This window comes from Pleurodeles waltl, chromosome 2_1, assembly GCF_031143425.1.
Source record: "Pleurodeles waltl isolate 20211129_DDA chromosome 2_1, aPleWal1.hap1.20221129, whole genome shotgun sequence".
Taxonomy (NCBI): Eukaryota; Metazoa; Chordata; class Amphibia; order Caudata; family Salamandridae; genus Pleurodeles; species Pleurodeles waltl.
Genome location: NC_090438.1, coordinates 723,463,927 through 723,481,714, shown reverse-complemented (window position 1 = coordinate 723,481,714; position 17,788 = coordinate 723,463,927).

Sequence of the window (17,788 nt, the reverse complement as noted above, 5' to 3'; positions counted from 1 at the left end):
TGATGGCAAGATGTAATTCTCCACCCATCCTTCCAAGTGCTAATGACCTGCACATTTCAGCAGTTGCTTGACTTATATTGAATTGGCATTCTTCACAAATGTCAGGTCAATACAACCAATACCATGGGTACCTGTCACAATAGAATAACCTGCACATCAACTATGTAAAAGGTATTTGAAAAATGTCAGTGTAAATCTTTGGATGTATATGTCACAATACAACCAAGTACAAGGATAGTGTCTACCATCTTTTGCCCCCAGTCCAGGATCCTGAGTCACGGCACAACACCTCTGACAATGATGGTCCTAGAACCAGTGGGAGTGGGCACCCTATGGCAAGAGCACAGGGCTGTGGTTTAGGGTGTGTGAGTGGGATGCTGTGGGCCAGCGGGTGATGCCACTGACGTTGCTCCTAACCAGGACACCATCAGCCACATCTTGGGGGTCTATCAGGAGTCCCAAGTCATATGGGCCAGGTACTTGCAGAACTGCTGGAGATCAAGCAGCTGCATAGGGACATCCATAGAGATATGCATGAACAGTGGGAGGCCCACAATTGCAACATGGTTTCCCTAACAGGGGTGCTGGGGGACATTAATACTACCTTGATCAGGGATCGTCAACAATATTCCACCTCTTCCTTTGGCACAGCAGCACCAGTCCCTTCATCAGTGCTAGCCACTGGAAGGGAGGCCTCTTTAGGGGAAGAACCCGCCCCAGACACCCCTGCCTCTGTAGCAGCAGACCACCCCCACACAAGAGGTGATGTCCAGCAAAGACTCCAGGAGGTGCAGATGGCAAGACACCCACCACTGCCAGCAAGTGACCTCTTCCTAAATAACCTCCTTTGTGTGCCACATATCCACTCTGTTGACTGTTCTTCAACCACCTTCCGTTTTCAGTGGGAGGAGAACACTGAATTTTAGACATCAAGGCCCTCATTCTGACCTTGGCGGGCGGCGGAGGCCGCCCGCCAAAGTCCCGCCGTCAGGTTACCGTTCCGCGGTCGAAAGACCGCGGCGGTAATTCTGACTTTCCCGCTGGGCTGGCGGGCGGTCGCCTTCAGGCCGCCCGCCAGCCCAGCGGGAAAGAGGCTTCCACGATGAAGCCGGCTCGGAATCGAGCCGGCGGAGTGGAAGCTGTGCGACGGGTGCAGTTGCACCCGTCGCGTATTTCACTGTCTGCGCAGCAGACAGTGAAATACATTTAGGGGCCCTCTTACGGGGGCCCCTGCAATGCCCATGCCAGTGGCATGGGCACTGCAGGGGCCCCCAGGGGCCCCGCGACCCCCCCTACCGCCATCCGGATCCCGGCGGTCGGACCGCCGGGATCTGGATGGCGGTAGGGGGGGTCGGAATCCCCTCGGCGGCGCAGCAAGCTGCGCCGCCTTGGAGGATTCAATGGGGCGGCGGTACACTGGCGGGAGCCCGCCAGTGTTGCCGGTCCGACCGCGGCTTTACCGCCGCGGTCGGAATCCCCATTGGAGCTCCGCTGGCCTGTCGGCGGTGCTCCCGCAGTCCTCCGCCCTGGCGGTCTTTGACCGCCAGGGTCAGAATGACCGCCCAAATGGTGTAGCATCTACTCCAATGATTTCACCCACCATGACTGAACTCTTCACTGTTCTTTTTAACCGTGCCCCAATATTATTTCATGCACAAATTTTAAATAAATCCACCTATCACAAAGTCAGTGCCTGCTTGCTTCTGTTACACATTTTGCAATGTGGAGATGTAAGACCATATGAAGCAAATGAGGAAGACACAAGATACTAATGCAAGGAGGGATATGTTACAGGTACATTGTCCTGCTAAGCATTGCTACCAACACACACAAACATATTGCTACAAATGTCTGGTCACACCAAACATTTTATTCAAGTGTACAGCACATATGCTGTTGAAATGCCTGGACTGTTATTGCCAAGAATAGCTGACTCATATTGTGTCAAGGCACACATACCAAGGTACAGCCCCCCAGATCACGGAAGGAAGAGCCTTGTCAGACATTGTCCTGTAGAATAGGCAAACAGAAGAGCGGATGGTGTCACCAGCTTGAGCCTTATCACACACCAAACCAAAGACATCGAATATAACATAAACCAAAGTCCAGAGAGAGGCAGTAGGACAGTCCCTGATCACAGGTCCTTCATAATCCAATGACAATGCATCTGGTGGTATGACACAAACATATGTCAGTTCTGTGGCACAGGCACTGTGGACTGCAATGCTGAAACACATCTACAGCTACATACAGGTCATATAAGAGGAGTTACACCCTATGTGAAGGGTGAATGCCTTGCTTCCACTTGATGACAACATATTTCATGTCCACATGACACCCATGATGCAATCAGCCCAACACAGCACACTAAACAAGTCCAATGTGCACTTTTGACCTTCAACCAAAACACTGTTCAGGTGTCCTTGGCACAGGTCTCATACACCTCAAATCTGTGACCTACATTACCTGGAACAATCCATGTCTACTTTGTATGTCAGAAATGCATTAGATACCTGCAGACGTCACAAATCTAAAATGCCCACATGAGGATGTCATGGTGAAAGTACCTATACAAAGACAAAACAAGAAAATAGGATTGAAAACACCTATTACACAAATTACATAGCAAGCATCTAGAAAGGAAATTACATTGCAATGAGACTAACACAAGCAAAGTAGCTACATTACGGTGGAGATATGACAAAGGCTAACCCTTCAATCATCCTTTGGCTGAATATTGCAGAGCATCAGCCCCCTAGTTGTTGCCAAAACACTCTACTCCACACATTCTAACAACAGTTCTTCGTACAGTCACAGTCATGACATCACATGACATACTTATACTCATGAAAAGTAGCTATTGATGAGATCTTCCCTCAAGTCAGCTCCTGCCTCTTCACCACTGTCATCCTCACTTGCCATTTTATGAGTCTCACCCAGTGGCACTGCAGGCTCCCCCTCCTCTGGGATGTACTGGATATCCCTCCACAGGGCACTGTTGTCGAGCATGTAGCATGCCACAGTGATCTGACTCCTTGTCCCACCTGTCTGGTCCAGACAACTAAATCTGGACTTCAGGAGCCCTAAAGCCCGCTCCACTACCTGCAATGTTCTTCCCTGGGCCTCATTGAAGCGGACTTCCCCTTGCGTTGTTGGATTCTTTATTGGCATCAACAATGAAGGACGGTTTGGATATGCAGAGTCTCCTGTTAAGTAATGGGACATATGTGCCACAATGAGTCCCTCTTTTTAGGATTGTAGCACCTTACATTGCACACACACAAACAGGACAGATATACTTACCAATCAGCCAGGCCCTCTGTGGGTACAGTTGTGACATCCGCTGGGGTTTTGTGCTGTTCCACATTATGAAGGAATCCTGGGCTGAACCCAGATAATTGGCACAGACCTGTGAAATGTGGGGATCAGCCAAACAGACAACGTGCACGTTGATGGAATGGAAGTGCTTTCTGTTGTGGTATAATTGTACATTAGCATGCAGTGGGACCAAGCCAACATGTGTGCCATCAATGGTCACCACCACATGTGGGATGCATGCAAAACCATGAACGTCAGCCTTCACATGGACTAAATCCTGATGTCGGGGAAACTAGATGTAGCTGTCCAGGTGATTCGATATTGCTGAGAGGACATCCTTCAACATCAGATTGAAAATAGGTTGGGGCATGCCAGCTGATAGGGCCACCATGTGTTGGAAGGGCCCTGTGGCTAAGAAGTGCAGTACTGACATGACTAGTACAATGGGTGATATGCTAGTTGGATAACTAATAGATGGCATCAGATTTGGCTCCAACTGATGACATAGGTCCACTAATGTTTGCCTATTCAGAGAGTACAATAGGATTATGTAAGCATTCTTCCATGGTCTGAAGGTCTGCCAGTGGAAGGTAGAGAGGTGGTTTTTGCATCTTCCCTCCTCCTGGGTACCTATGTAATAGAAGACATCAGTTCTATCATTAGTCTTTGTGTGCACAGCAACATACATGATGCATGTCAATGATATCAGGTGACAAGGCATTTCAGAAGGGATAGACATGGCAACCAGGACACATCATAGCTGCAAAGAACACAAGGTCACTTGTGACCCCCATGGTTTTCCACACGTGTCCACAATGTGTATCTGGACCAAACTCAAAGACATGTATCACAACTACCCCTCGAAATGTGACTGGTTATCCCAACTGTCAAAATGGCTGTCAGCGAGGATGGCCTGTGCCCCACTGTTAAATGCCATCTGTGCCCTGCAACATACTCCAATTATGTTTGAATAGTAGGGCCTACATGACAAGATAAGCATGTTTGTGAGCTCAAAATAACATTTCCAGGGATGTGACTCAGTTTGTGAAGCCCAATACTGAATTTCAGGCCTCTACAATGGCAGCTACCTGACCTACTCCATTGGACATTATGAACCGACTGTGACCACCGGCGAAAGTCGTTAAGGGTCTAGAAGATTGCAACTGTGGCGGACACAGCCATGGGCTAACGTTGTTGCCAGAGGCACTCGTGGGCCAATGGCTGTGTCCCCCAGTGGTGACAACTGCGTAAGTGGTGGACATGACTGCTATGTTCTGCAGATTCACTCACTTGACTCCTGACACTGCTGCTAGCAAGACCTCCAATACCTGAGCTGCTGAGTACTTCCTCTGGGAGCAATCATGCCATGTCCAGCAGGTGATAGGGCCCAGCCTTCTCTCCAGAGGAGCTGGAGATGCTAGTATATGATGTCCTATCCCTATATGAATAACTTCATGGCGCACCAGAGGAGCAGGTAAATACCTAATGTGCACAGTTTCCTCTGTACTTCACCATCCTTTCCCTACACACAAGCTGGAATGTGGCCATGTACACCAGGTTGACTGCTCATGTGCCTGTTGTTTCAGTCTGTGTGGCATCATTGGGATGTACAATGTATAGATATTGGTGGCCAGTGCCACATGTAAAGTTCAGACACATTGGCCCTCATTTGGACCTCAGCGGCCTTTTTCCAAGACCGCCAAGGTACCGCCGTTCCGAAGACCACCAGTGCAGGTGGTCTCCCACCCAGCGTATTATGACTGCTGGCAGCCCTCTGCCCTTTTTCAGACGGAGAGCCGCCAGCAGCCATACTGGCGGTTGGCGGTGAAGTGGAGGCTGCTCCATCTCCACCGCCACATTATCAGAACACCTCCCACCAAATCACAACCCAGGATACGCGTGGAGGTGTTCCGGTGACGGGGAGCTGGCGGCGGAGCAGCCCCCATGGATCCCGTTCCCTCCTGGAGGATTGCCGGACAAGGTAAGGTGATCGTCCGTTAGGGAAGGGGGGTGGGGCGTGTTGTGTGCGTGCATGGGGGTATGCATGTGAGTGTGTAAAGGGGGGGGTGAGTGCGTGTATGCATGCGGAGGGTGTGTTGTGTGTATGGGAAATGTGTGCTCTATGTCTGTGTGCTTGTATGTGTGTGTGTATGTCTGCATGTATGTGTATTAGTTGTGTGAGCGTGCATGTAGGGGGTGGGAGGGGGTGTGTGGATGTTTTTGTGGGGGGTGGGGGTGGGGAGAGGGTCCTGCCACCTTTGGGGGAGTAGTAGGGGGGTGGTGGGTTTGGGTGGGAGGACTCTGGGGAGGGGGAGGGAGGAGGGGGAGACCCCCATCAGTGCCAGGGAACGAATTCCCTTGCACTGATAGTGCCTATCGCCATGGATTTCGTGGTGGTACAAAACCCCACGAACTCCATGGTGGTATGCGGGGGTCCTAATACCGCCGGCGGTCTAGTGACGGCCGCTGGGCTGGAGACAGAAGTCTCTAGCCCAGCGGTCGTTACCACCCTGGAGGTCACAGTGTAGAAGAGGCAGTTTTGCATGGTGGTAACACCATGCTTGCAATTCCATTTTTTTTCCGCCGGCCTGTTGGCGGTATTACTGCCACTTCTACACCAACCGCCAGGGTTGTAATGAGGGCCATTGTCTTGTGTGAGGTTTTTGAGTTCCTAGATCCTCCTTGTGTTGTATGCACATACGTAGGTGAGGAGACATTACTGCTATCCACTGACATCTCTTTCTTCATGGCTGTTGTAAATGTCAGGCAACATGTATGTGCATGACAGCCTCAGTATGCATGTTTTATGAGCAAGTTGAGAGTAATGTGAGCAATGTGTATGGTGCCACAGAGATTTCTAAACACATCTGCCCTTGCTAAACCGTTCTTTGGAAGGCATATCATGACGCATTGTCCATCCGGCTTGCCATACACAACACATGCCAAATTGCAGTTGGATACATGATGTACTGTAATGCATGGAAGTGATGGTAATGGAGTGTCATGTAGGTTCTGTATGCTGTGGCTGCAGAGACCAGGGCCTGTCAAGTGTATCCCCCACTATGGATTCTACTCTAGGCTGTGGCTATGCAACTGTGGCATTGGGCCCACTCTCTGTACCCCTGCAGATCCTGGAATGTGACCAATATGAGGCTCTGGTGTAAACTCCTGCCCAGAATGCCTCATTCCTTTGATTAGATTAGGAATGGGTACAGGGGTAAATACTAATCTAGTCCATATGTGTACTTAGCATAATTGTCAATGGGTGTCTTTCACTCATGACAGGTCCCTTACTCCCACAGCCCTGTTGTCACCTTCACACGGGTCATATTTGTCCTGTACAAGCTTATTACATTAATGACAGTCCCACCGTTCAGAAAGTGTGTTGATTCCTAGAAGGCCAGCCATGATATGTGACTCAGTAGCTTGGTCACATAACAGAAACTGTACAATGCATGCCTTTGTTTGTTGGATGTCATCTTTGTAGGATGGACACATATGTCCAAAGGAGTGTTCTGTTGAATAGGTACCTAACACAGAACCCCACCCCCTGAAGTGGCATGAGCCTGCATTTTTTAGTTCACTTGGCCACACATCAAAAGGGCAGATACCTTCTGTACCCACCATGCCAGTCCCTTCATTGTTACCCATGTGTAATGCTGGAGTTTGTACTCTGGCTGTTGCCTCTAGGGACTGTATGCAGAGAGTCATTCTCACAGAGTGTGAATGTGTTGATACAGTCATGCCTAAGGAGTTTACCCTTCTGAAGCCACAGAGGTGTGATGTGTCTCATAGTGGCTCACATCTCAGTCAGCTTAGCTTGCTTAGTCATTGTAGGGCCTGAGGAGGGTAGAGGGTAAGTCTGCAGATGGAGAAATTTACATCTGTAGTCATGTCTCTGAACTTATTGACTTCTATGTGTCTGACTTAGGGAGTATTGACAAATAGGAAAAAATCTAGCTTGATAATACTGACTTTTATGTGACTCAACCCTTTGTGATAAGACTTACGATCATGATCTCTTGATTTGTCTTTTGCATCCATGCAGGTCAATGCCCACCAAAAGAAAGGATTGTGAAGAGCCATCGCCAAGAAGATGGGGACCCTGGGAGTCCACAGCCGATGGAACGCCCACTGCAGAAAAAGGTGAGAGGATCTGAGATGCTGGGCCTGGAAGATTGGAGAGGTCCAGCTGGGGATGTTCTCCCAACGTGGGTGGGGTGCCCGTTGGTCCTTGACTCTCCCTAGTGGTCCACATTCTGGTGGTGGCCTGTCTGGAGCTTGATGGGCGTTTGATGGCAGCACAGCAGCCAAAAGGAGTTGAGCATGGCACATATTCCTGCCTGTCCCATTGCCAAGTGAATGAGTTAGGTTTTGACAGTTCCCCCTGACAATTAGAGATGAGCAATGTGTCACACAGTGGATGAGTGATTGTTTGTGTAGAAATGTCATGTGGTGCCTACTAATGTGCCTTGCATATTGGCCGAAGGACCTACAACACAACTGTAGGAAAGTACCCTCTTTTTGGCATGTTACCCCCAATTTCTGCCTGATGTCAGTGTGTTTGACTGTGTCACTGGGACACTGCTAACCAAGAGCCCAGTGCTTATGCTCTCTCTCCTCTAAATTGTGTCATTGCATACTGGTAACCCAGTATTTCACTCAAATTTGGCATACTGGTCACCCCTTATAAGTCCCTAGTATATGGTACTTAGGTACCCAGGGCGTTGGGGCTCCAGGGGATCCCTATGTGTTGCAGCATTTATTTTGCCACCCATAGGGAGCCCATGCACAGGCTTCTACAGGACTGCCATTGAAGCCTGTGTGAAATGGTGCATGCACCCTTTCACTGCCATTTTCATTGCACCAGGTCATTTATAACTCACCTATATGTCAGGCCTTCAAACCCTGAAGGCTAGGTGCAGAGTACCTGTGTATACAGGCACCCCTGTACTAGCAGAGATGCTCCCATTTCATCCGGGACCATTTTTCCAGACATTGTGAGTGCGGGAATGCCATTTTACGCGTGCACTGGACATAGGTCAACACCTATGTACAGCTTCACAATGGTAAGTCAGAATATGGCCATGTTTGATATCAAACATGTTGGAATCATATCCCAAGACTTTTGCAAGCTTTGGTTGTATGATTCCATGCACTCTGGGGGCTCCTTGGAGGACCCCCCAGTACTGCCATTACAGCCTTCTAAGGTTTTCCAGGCAGCCCCACATGCTGCCACCTCACAAACAGGTTTCTGCCGTCCTGTTGCTTGAGCAGCTCAAGCCCAGGAAGGCAGAACAAAGGATGTCCTTTGGGAGAGGGATGTTACACCCTCTCCCCTTGGAAATAGGTGTTACAGGAAAGGGAGAGGAGCCTTCCAGAGCCTCTGGAAATGCTTTGAAGGGCACAGATGGTGCCCTTCCGTCATAATCCAGTCTACACTGGTTCAGGGACCCTAAGTCTCTGCTCTGGTGCGAAACTGGACAAAGGAAAGGGGAGTGATCACTCCACTGGCCATCACCACCCAAGGGGTGGTGCTCAGAGCTCCCCCAGAGTGTCCCTGGGTTTTGCCATCTTAGATTCCAAATTGGCAGGGCACTCTGGGAGCATCTGAGTGGCCAGTGCCAGCAGTTGACGTCCGAGCCCTCCCCTGATAGGTGCTTACCTATGTAGCTGACCAATCCCCCTTTGAGGGCCATTTAGGGTCTCTCCTCTGAGTGTTTTCTCAGATTCAGATTGCAGACTCCAGCAGGAATCCTCTGCATCCTTACTTACAAAAGAAACTGCATCGGGGCCCTCCGGGAACTCTACAAACTGCAACAAAGAAGCAAAGACAACTTCTGCAACATTGTATGTTCAGCTCCTGGCAGCGACTGCAACTGTTTCCAGGTCGTGCATCCTCTGAGGACTGCCTGTCTTCAGCCTACACCAGAAGAATGAAGGAATCTCCCTTGAAGTGAAGGAGTCTCTTCCCTGCTTCAGCAAGCACCCCTCTGCAGCTATGACCGGTGGCTTGGGTCCCCTCTCTTGAAGAAGTGTGTGGATCCAGCAAAACAGGTGGTGGACTGAAGTGGTCCCAACGGTCCAGACGTCCAGCTGTCCAACTTTAGTGGAAGTAAGAGCTTGCCTCCCACGCAAGACAGTAGTACCCCTATGCACCACGTGTTTTGCAGTTGCCAAGGCTTGTTGGCATCCTTCCATGAAGTTCTTTGTGCACCGTGCAGCTCCGGCCCCCAGCACTCTACCCTGTGACGCACAGCTTCCTTAGTGGTTCTCCGACGGCATGGGATCCCTTTGTGTAGTGCTGCATGGGCCTCCTTTTGCACCTTCTTTGTCCCCGTGCTGTAGGACTCTTCTGCGTGCTGCCTGTCTTCTAAGGGCTCTCTGAGTTGCTTCCCCTCCTAGGTAGAGGCCACCAGGTCCCTCCTGGTCCCCAGCAGTGCCATTTTCCACTAACCGTGTGCTTTGCGTGTGCCAAGGCTTGTTGGCGGAATCCAGCAACGCAAACCAGACTGCATTCATCAATCCGGCGTGGGACATCTTCTGCACCAACCAGGAACCCACATCTGTCTTCTTGGGTGCAATACTGACTGTTGTTCCTCACCAGTGGTTCCTCTTTTGCGCCTTTATCCGGGTTAGCAGGGGCTCCTGTTCTCCCTGGACTCTTCAGTGCTTCTTGGACATGGCCCCCCTCTTCCACAGATCTTCAGGTCCATGAGTCCATTGTTGGTGTCTTGCAGTCTCTTCTGGTTCTTGTAAAATCTTCTATCACATGTTCTTGTGTATTCTTGGAAAGTTACTGTGATTTAGGTTTGCTTTCCTGGGCTCTGGGGTGAGTTCTATTACTTACCATTGGTGTTTTCTAATACTCCCAGCGCCCCTCTACACACTACACTTGCCTAGGTGGGAAACCGACTTTCGCATTCCACTATTTTAGTATATGGTTTGTGTTCCCCCAGGCCCATTTCTAACTAGTGTGATTTTCACCATTTGCACTGTTTTCTAACTGTTTTTACAGCTATTTCTGCATTCTAGTGTATATACTGTGTATTATACTTACCTCCTAAGGGAGTATAGTCTGTAACGTATTTTTGGCATTTGTGTCACCAAAATAAAGTACCTTTATTTTTGTAACACTGAGTATTCTCTTTCATGTGTGTGAGTACTGTGTGACTACAGTGGTATTATATGAGCTTTGCATGTCTCCTAGTTAGGCCTTGGCTGCTCATCCACACTACCCCTAGAGAGCCTGGCTTCCAAACACTGTCTTCATTTTACTAATAAGGGATAACTGGACCTGGTATAAGGTGTAAGTACCTTAGGTACCCAATAAAACCAGGCCAGCCTCCTACAACAACTGGAGGGAATCCACAAACCACTTGCTCTGCAGGGACGACGTATTGTTGGGTACATTGATCAATCAGGTACTGCTTGTTGTTGTAGTGTGTGTAATTTCTATAAAACAGACCATCACTCATAAATGTTACAGGCCAAAGGTAAGTAAGTGATGTATCGCTGTCCTCTGCCCTGTGTCTGGATAAATGTGTATATAGGCATCTGCCACCCATAATCTAGTTGTCTTCGGCATATGATAGGTGCTGGGTCCTTAATGCAGTCTGTAATCTGAAGATGTCAAATGTACATGTGATAGGGCTTACATTGTTCTATGGATACAGCTATTGGTCAATACTTTCCCTTGGTAAGTGGGGAATGTCCATTGACATGATTTATGTGCTATTACTTTTGCCAACATTCCTTCTGCCTACATGTTAGCAAGTGTCCCTTTCGAAAAACATTTCTAAACTGCAGTTTCATCATGGTCTACCTATATTGATGGGATGATATCTGTATTCCCTCACATTTATGTGCATGGCAAACTGTTTGGGGAATAGTACATTTACAATGGGGATACATTGCAGGTTGTGCCACACACAGGAGTGTGTCACTATTGTTTATTGGCTGACACTTACTCTCATCCGTCATAGCATGTCATTTGGCATGTACAATAGCAGTAGCAATGAAGGACATGACAGGTAGGCCTAGAGTTTAGAGCCACAATGTGAATATCTATGCCCTTGATGTGGCATCATGTGGAAAAGTGCACTGCACATGTGTATTGGGAAAGGTTTGTACCCTGACTGTAGGCCAGCATTATGGAGTGACCTGCAGTTATGCTGAAATCACATATGTGTGGATACACGCATTCATTCACAGACAGACATCTGGGTTTGCATGCCCAAAATGGTGACAGTGATGTAGCTTCCCATTGGGCAACATATTGAGGGCCATCTATAAATACTTGCAAATCTCTGTGTCTCTCTAACATACAAGGGACTAATGTCTTCCTACTGATGCATGCAGAGTATGTCATTATAAGGGGTGCCAGACATTAGTGGTGATTACCCTTGGGCTTGCTGATTCATTGTGTTGTGAATTTTGGGGACATCTCTCCCTTGCATATTGCACATGATGTCTACAGTATCCATTTCCATGCCACATGTGTGGTCTATCTCAGCAACATAAATACTACTTGCATGACTCTACTGGGACAAATATCAGTCGGTGAAGTGTGCATTGTTGATGTTTCTAGTGTGATATGTGCATGTCCATGTCACCTTCTCCAGTATAATGTACTTTTGTCATCAACATGGCATGAATTGGTAGCATCATTTCCTATTGTTGGGTCTTCATGTATGTGACAAATAGATGTGTGCATGACCTTGTGTGGGATCTGTGGACATGCATTTGGCATTGGCCTTCTATTGTATACCAACAGGTGACTGAGGTCTGCTCCATGGGGCAAAGGTTTGAGGGTGATAGTGTCTCCTAATTGTTGAATGCATATTCAGCCATGTAATTGTAGCTGTATGAGATCAAGAATTTCCAGTGGGCAACTGTTGACAGTTCATATGGCAGACATGCGTAAGATATGACATATATATGGGCCACTATAGGTGGAGTTTGTTTCTAGGGCTTATTTGACATCATGGTAATGTATGCCAATCAGAGCTGTTTTTCAAGTGTGATCATGGACATGTGATGACCAGATTTCTCATTGTATTTGCAGCATCTGCACTGGCAGGTGAAGGATATGGGGCACAGCCGAGTGGGGAAGCATTTGGCCACAGGACCTCGGGTCAAGATACCACAGATACAGAGGGACCCAGTGGCCTGGAGGACGAGGGGAATGCCACAGGGGGGACTGGGACATCCTCATCATCATCGGATTCTTCCTCCAGTGGACACTCCTTAGTGGTGGCGGACCCATCGGGGCATCCCCCTGTACCATCCGTGTCCCCCACCTTTGTACTAACGCCACTCTCCCTATAGTTCCCTACCCACAACTGGACCCAATCACCCAAAAGGGTGGGCAATCTCCTTTGTGGCAGGAAGGCATCTCTGCCCCAGCCCCTGTCACCCCTGCTGCCCTCAGAGAGAAGGCTATTGACCCCCTGAGAAGTATCCCTGTGGGTCAGTCAGCCATTGTGAATGCCATCCAGGGATTGGTAACTCAACTACAATAGACCAATGCATTCCTAGAAGGCATTCATGGTACAATGGTTTGGGTACAGATATCTTTTCAGCCTCTGGCCTCCTTACTGATGGCAGCCAGTCACCTCCCACCTTCCATCCCTCCACCACCTCTCTCTTCCCAGTCCAAATACCCCCTTCCCCTACCTACCCAAAACACACAGACAGATCCGCAGGCATCCACATCAACACACAAGAGCAGCACACACAAACGCAAGCACCACAAAACAGACTGGCAAACAACAGCCACCCACAGGCACAACAGTCACCACTTCCCTACACACCCCCACCACCCACAGCATTACACACACAACATCCAGCATACCACCGGACACCACACCAAAAGTCAGTGAGACTCCCATCATAGCCTCAGACTCCACCCCAGCAGACCTCCAGACATCTACCACAAGCACCATACCCACAGACACCACAACTACAGACACACAGACATCTACCACATGCAGCAAACCTGCAGTCACCACCTCAACAGACACACACATCCACCACACCATCTCCCAGCACTTCCACCTAACAGACCACCAAGATACACACACTCACTCACCCACCCAACAGACATCACACACACAAACATACCTCCCAGAAGCATGCACCCACTACATCCACACCAGCACAGCAGAAAACCACTCTCTTGACCTCGAAACTCTGATCCCGTCTTCTGCTGACTGTCGCCATGTCCCTAGGAAAGATTTTTTTATTTGACCTGGACCTTTCCCCTATTCCCTCCACCCCGTCCCAAACCCAAGACGCCCCACCTAGCTTCCAGCCCCTCCCTTCCACCTCCAAGGCCTCACCTGCCCTCCTGCAAGCATTCATACCTCTCCCTTTCCAAGAAGAAACTCACCCCTCCCAAAAAGCAGACCACCCCTCCCAAGTCCAAGACCAACTCCCCTCCCAAATCTGCCCCCCCCAGGATGATCCCTGAGGTGCCTGCCTGCCCCCTTGATGTCCCTTCCTGTGGAGGTTCCATGGCAGTTAGGAGTCAAATGAGGGCACCATCAGGTGCCTGTTCATCAAAATATGGACTGGCCAATGGCCTTGAACTTTGAAAATGTAAGGTTCATAAACCCAAACAGTTGTTTTTGTTTTGTTACACATTTGTCCTGCAATTCCTTTACTTCCATAATGTTGTTCCTGAGTGACTTGTGTTGTCTGCCTACAGTTGTGCGTGTTTCAGCCTGCTTGCCGATCCATTTGCTGTTGTTTGCAGTATCTGACTTTGTGGGTAGTGCTGGTGTCCCCCAAGATAAGGGTATATGTTGAGTGTATGGATATGTGGGTGTTAATGCAATGGTGGTGTCATGGAATTGTGTACTGTTTGTTATGGTAAGTATTTCATCTTGTGTTGTCCATGCATGATGTAGACATGTCACCCTGATATTGATTATGTATTCATCTGATGTGTGTCAGCTTCAGTTTTGTTTGTGCAGACATGGAGTGTGTTCAGGTGTGCTACCTCTGCTTGAAATTGACTGTGCATGTGTCCATTTAGCTGTGTGTACCTTGCAGCTGCTTCACGCAGAGGCATGTCCCATGCAGTTGGAGTTGTATGAGCTTTGCTGACTTGCACTGCCACATTGTGTAGATAGGCATGTCATTTTGGTATAGTATTGTTTGGCACTGAGACACATGTAGGGCCAGTTCCTGTGCAAATGTTGTTTTGGGGGCCTGTGCAAAGTGATATGTGTCCCATTGCAGCCTCCTTCCCTGAGCGCTCATGATGCCCCATCCCTATTGTGCAGGTATTGTTAGCATAGTGGTCTTTGTATATTTGTCCCTGTCTATTGTGCATGCCATTGTCCTTCCATTGTGTTGCAATGTGGGTGATGTGTGTGTCCATTGCAGGGCTGTTCAATGGGAGTGGTGTTTGTATTCCATGACACATCCATACATATGTGGACTGTGTGTGATAACAGTCCATGGCCTGTGAAGCATGTGGGTGTGTGAGTTGTATATGTGATGTTTGTGTTTTGTTGGTATTGTGTGAGACAATGTTGTGTAGCTTTCACTATCCTTGTGCCTGATATGAGTGGACTTGTGTTTCTGTGTAGAGTTGCTGTACAGTGTGAGTGACCTGCCCAGAGGGGGAGTATTGTAACTGTGAATGTGTCCATCTTTATGTATGATTCTGACTGTGTACACAATGAGACATATACTTGTGCTCATAGCATGGCCCCCATATTATGTGGATGACGGCACAACCTTCTGTTGTTGAGCATAATGACACAGGTAGGTGTGTGTACTTACGATCGATTGTGTCCTCAGCGGAGGGGATTTTGTGCACCTTTAATGAGCAGGAGCAGCAGCATGGCGTGTTTGATGGGCAGCACCAGATGTGTGCATCAGCCTGCAGGTGAGTGTCTCCCTTTATACTATCTGTTTCCGCCTTCTAAGACATGGTGGTTGGACCACCACGGTTACATTAGTGGTATGCAACCTCAGAAGGTGTCCGGCGGAAACACACGCTCCGCCGGCCTGTTTGTGCTGCCTCGTGACTTTGGCGGTTAATGCTGCCTGGCAGTGCCTGCAGGATCACACCGATCTGTGCTCCATAGGCCCGCATGACTAGTAATCTAGCAGTCTGACCACCAACCGGATGGCGGTCGGACCACCACCATGGCGGTCGACAGACTGCCAAACTCATAATACGGCCCAGAGTCACTCATAGATGGAGAAAACAGTGAAAAAAACAATCAAGCTACACATATCAGCTTTGACAATTGCAGTTTACCGGCACAGGCTTCACCCACATTGGTAACACAGGCAATCAGATCCGACAACTAATAGCCTCCTCATGTCAGATACCCACATCCTAACAACACCACAGATAATCCAAACATTTTACTTTCCACTTTAGCGATAGGCATCATTATTAAGAAATATGTCAGACCATCTAGTTTCTACTAACCAAATACAAACCGGTTCATGATGATCCCAGAACGCTATGCAAGGGACTTATAGACACCTAAAGTGGTACCGTGCCAATGTTTCAAGTATGTTACAAAAGTAACATTATACCTCTGTGATATGTGTACAGTACATATGTAAGCTGAAAAGGAAAAAACAGTCAAAAGAAAGATCAGGTTGTTAACTGCTTATTCTAGAATTTCCAAACAGCCCTTTTATAAGTATGTATCTTAATGTTTGCTTCAAATTTGTGCTGTGTTTTAAAGGCCTTTCTTGATCAATAATTGTGAATCAATCAGACTCTGCTCTGTATGGGTGGGCCATTATTTTTATGTTCATTCTCAACCAAATTAGCCACGTTAATTGCGGCAAATATCAGCTACTGAACATGGACTGATTTTATTGAGATAGCCGTAGTAGAGCTAACAACTGACACTATGATATACTTATTAAATTTGATGTCCTGCCATCCAAGAGAGGCCATATGACATGAAGCCAAACAATGCCTCTGGGTAATAACCATATGCACATGTCTAGCCGCTCTCCGACAATGTATAGGGCATATATTACGGAAATTAGGCTACAAACTGATTTAGTTTCAAGGATAGCAACAAAAGCGATGCAGATGTATCATACAAAAATATTATCCCTAATGTACTGTAGAGCAGACCTTTGCTAAAAGACTCAGGCCCTCATTACAACAATGGTGGTAAATACTGCCTACCGCTGCTGCGACGGCTGCCAAAAGGCCATTGCCGCAGCTACCAGAGGTCTGCCGGATTATGACCACAGCTGGATTTCTGCCACAAGAATTGTAGAAATCCTGCTGTGGCCATGCTGGTGGATGGCGTTAAGGTGGCGTTGCTGCCAGCAGCTTCGCCAAGCCAGTAGACCGTCACAGACCGTATCATGACACATGATATGGCGTGGTGGTGTTCTGCTGGAGGACGCTGCTGCTGGTGGCAGTGCCCCATCTCCTGCCAGATGACCCCCTGACAACAGGTATGTTAGGTGCTCTGACAGGGGAGGGGGTAGAGGGTGTTGTGTGTGTGGAGGTGTGTGTGCATGTCTGTGCGTGCGTGTATGCAGGTGTGTGTGTGCATATATGGATGTGTGAGTGCGTGTATGTTGTGTTGTGTGAATGCGTGTGTGCTTGTATTTATATAAGTGTGTGTGAATGGATGTATGCATGCGTGGATGAATGTGGGAATGAGTGTTTGTATGCCTGTGTTCGTGTGTGAACGAAGGTGCATGTGTGGAGGGTGGGGGGTCTGGAGAGGAAATGGTAGTGGGGGGAATCTGTGGAGGGGGAGGGGGTGGGGAAGACCCCTATCAGTGACAGGGGAAGGATTCCCTGTCACTGATAGTGCCTACCACCATGGTTTTCATGGCGGTAAGGTTGCCACGAATACCATGGCGGTAGGCGGGGTCATAATCCCGCAGGCGGGCAAGTGATGTCTCCAGCCCGGCAGTCATTACCGTGGTGGTGGTCTGTGAGGTACATTGGCAGTTTGGCTTTAGCCAAACTGTCAATTTCTTAATATGGACAAAAGTACCACCAGCCTGTTGGCAGAACTTTTCTCCATATTAACACCGTCCACTGGGGTCACAATGACCCCCTCAGTCGTGTTTGGTTGGTTGTGTAACCACCTAAAATGAAAAAGATTTTGGCAATTGTTGCGTTTCTTCAATAAAATTTAGTGAAAACAAAAAGAAACTGCGAGGCAACGCTGTGTACAAAATTACAATAATATACTGCTGTTTGAAGACCTGTATGGAACTTTTCACATAGAAAGTTAAATCATTTTGAGAGAGGGTAGCTCTTATTAGGAAGGATGCAAATAGGGGAAAAATATGCAACTAACAGTTTTTTGTTAAACAATGTTATTAGTTTTATTAGATATAAATCACAATAATTAAACACACTGAAAGAGCATTAAATACATTACAAGAAAGTAGAAGAAAATAAAGTGATTGCCAAACTACATGGACCATCCTCATCGCTTAATAAAAT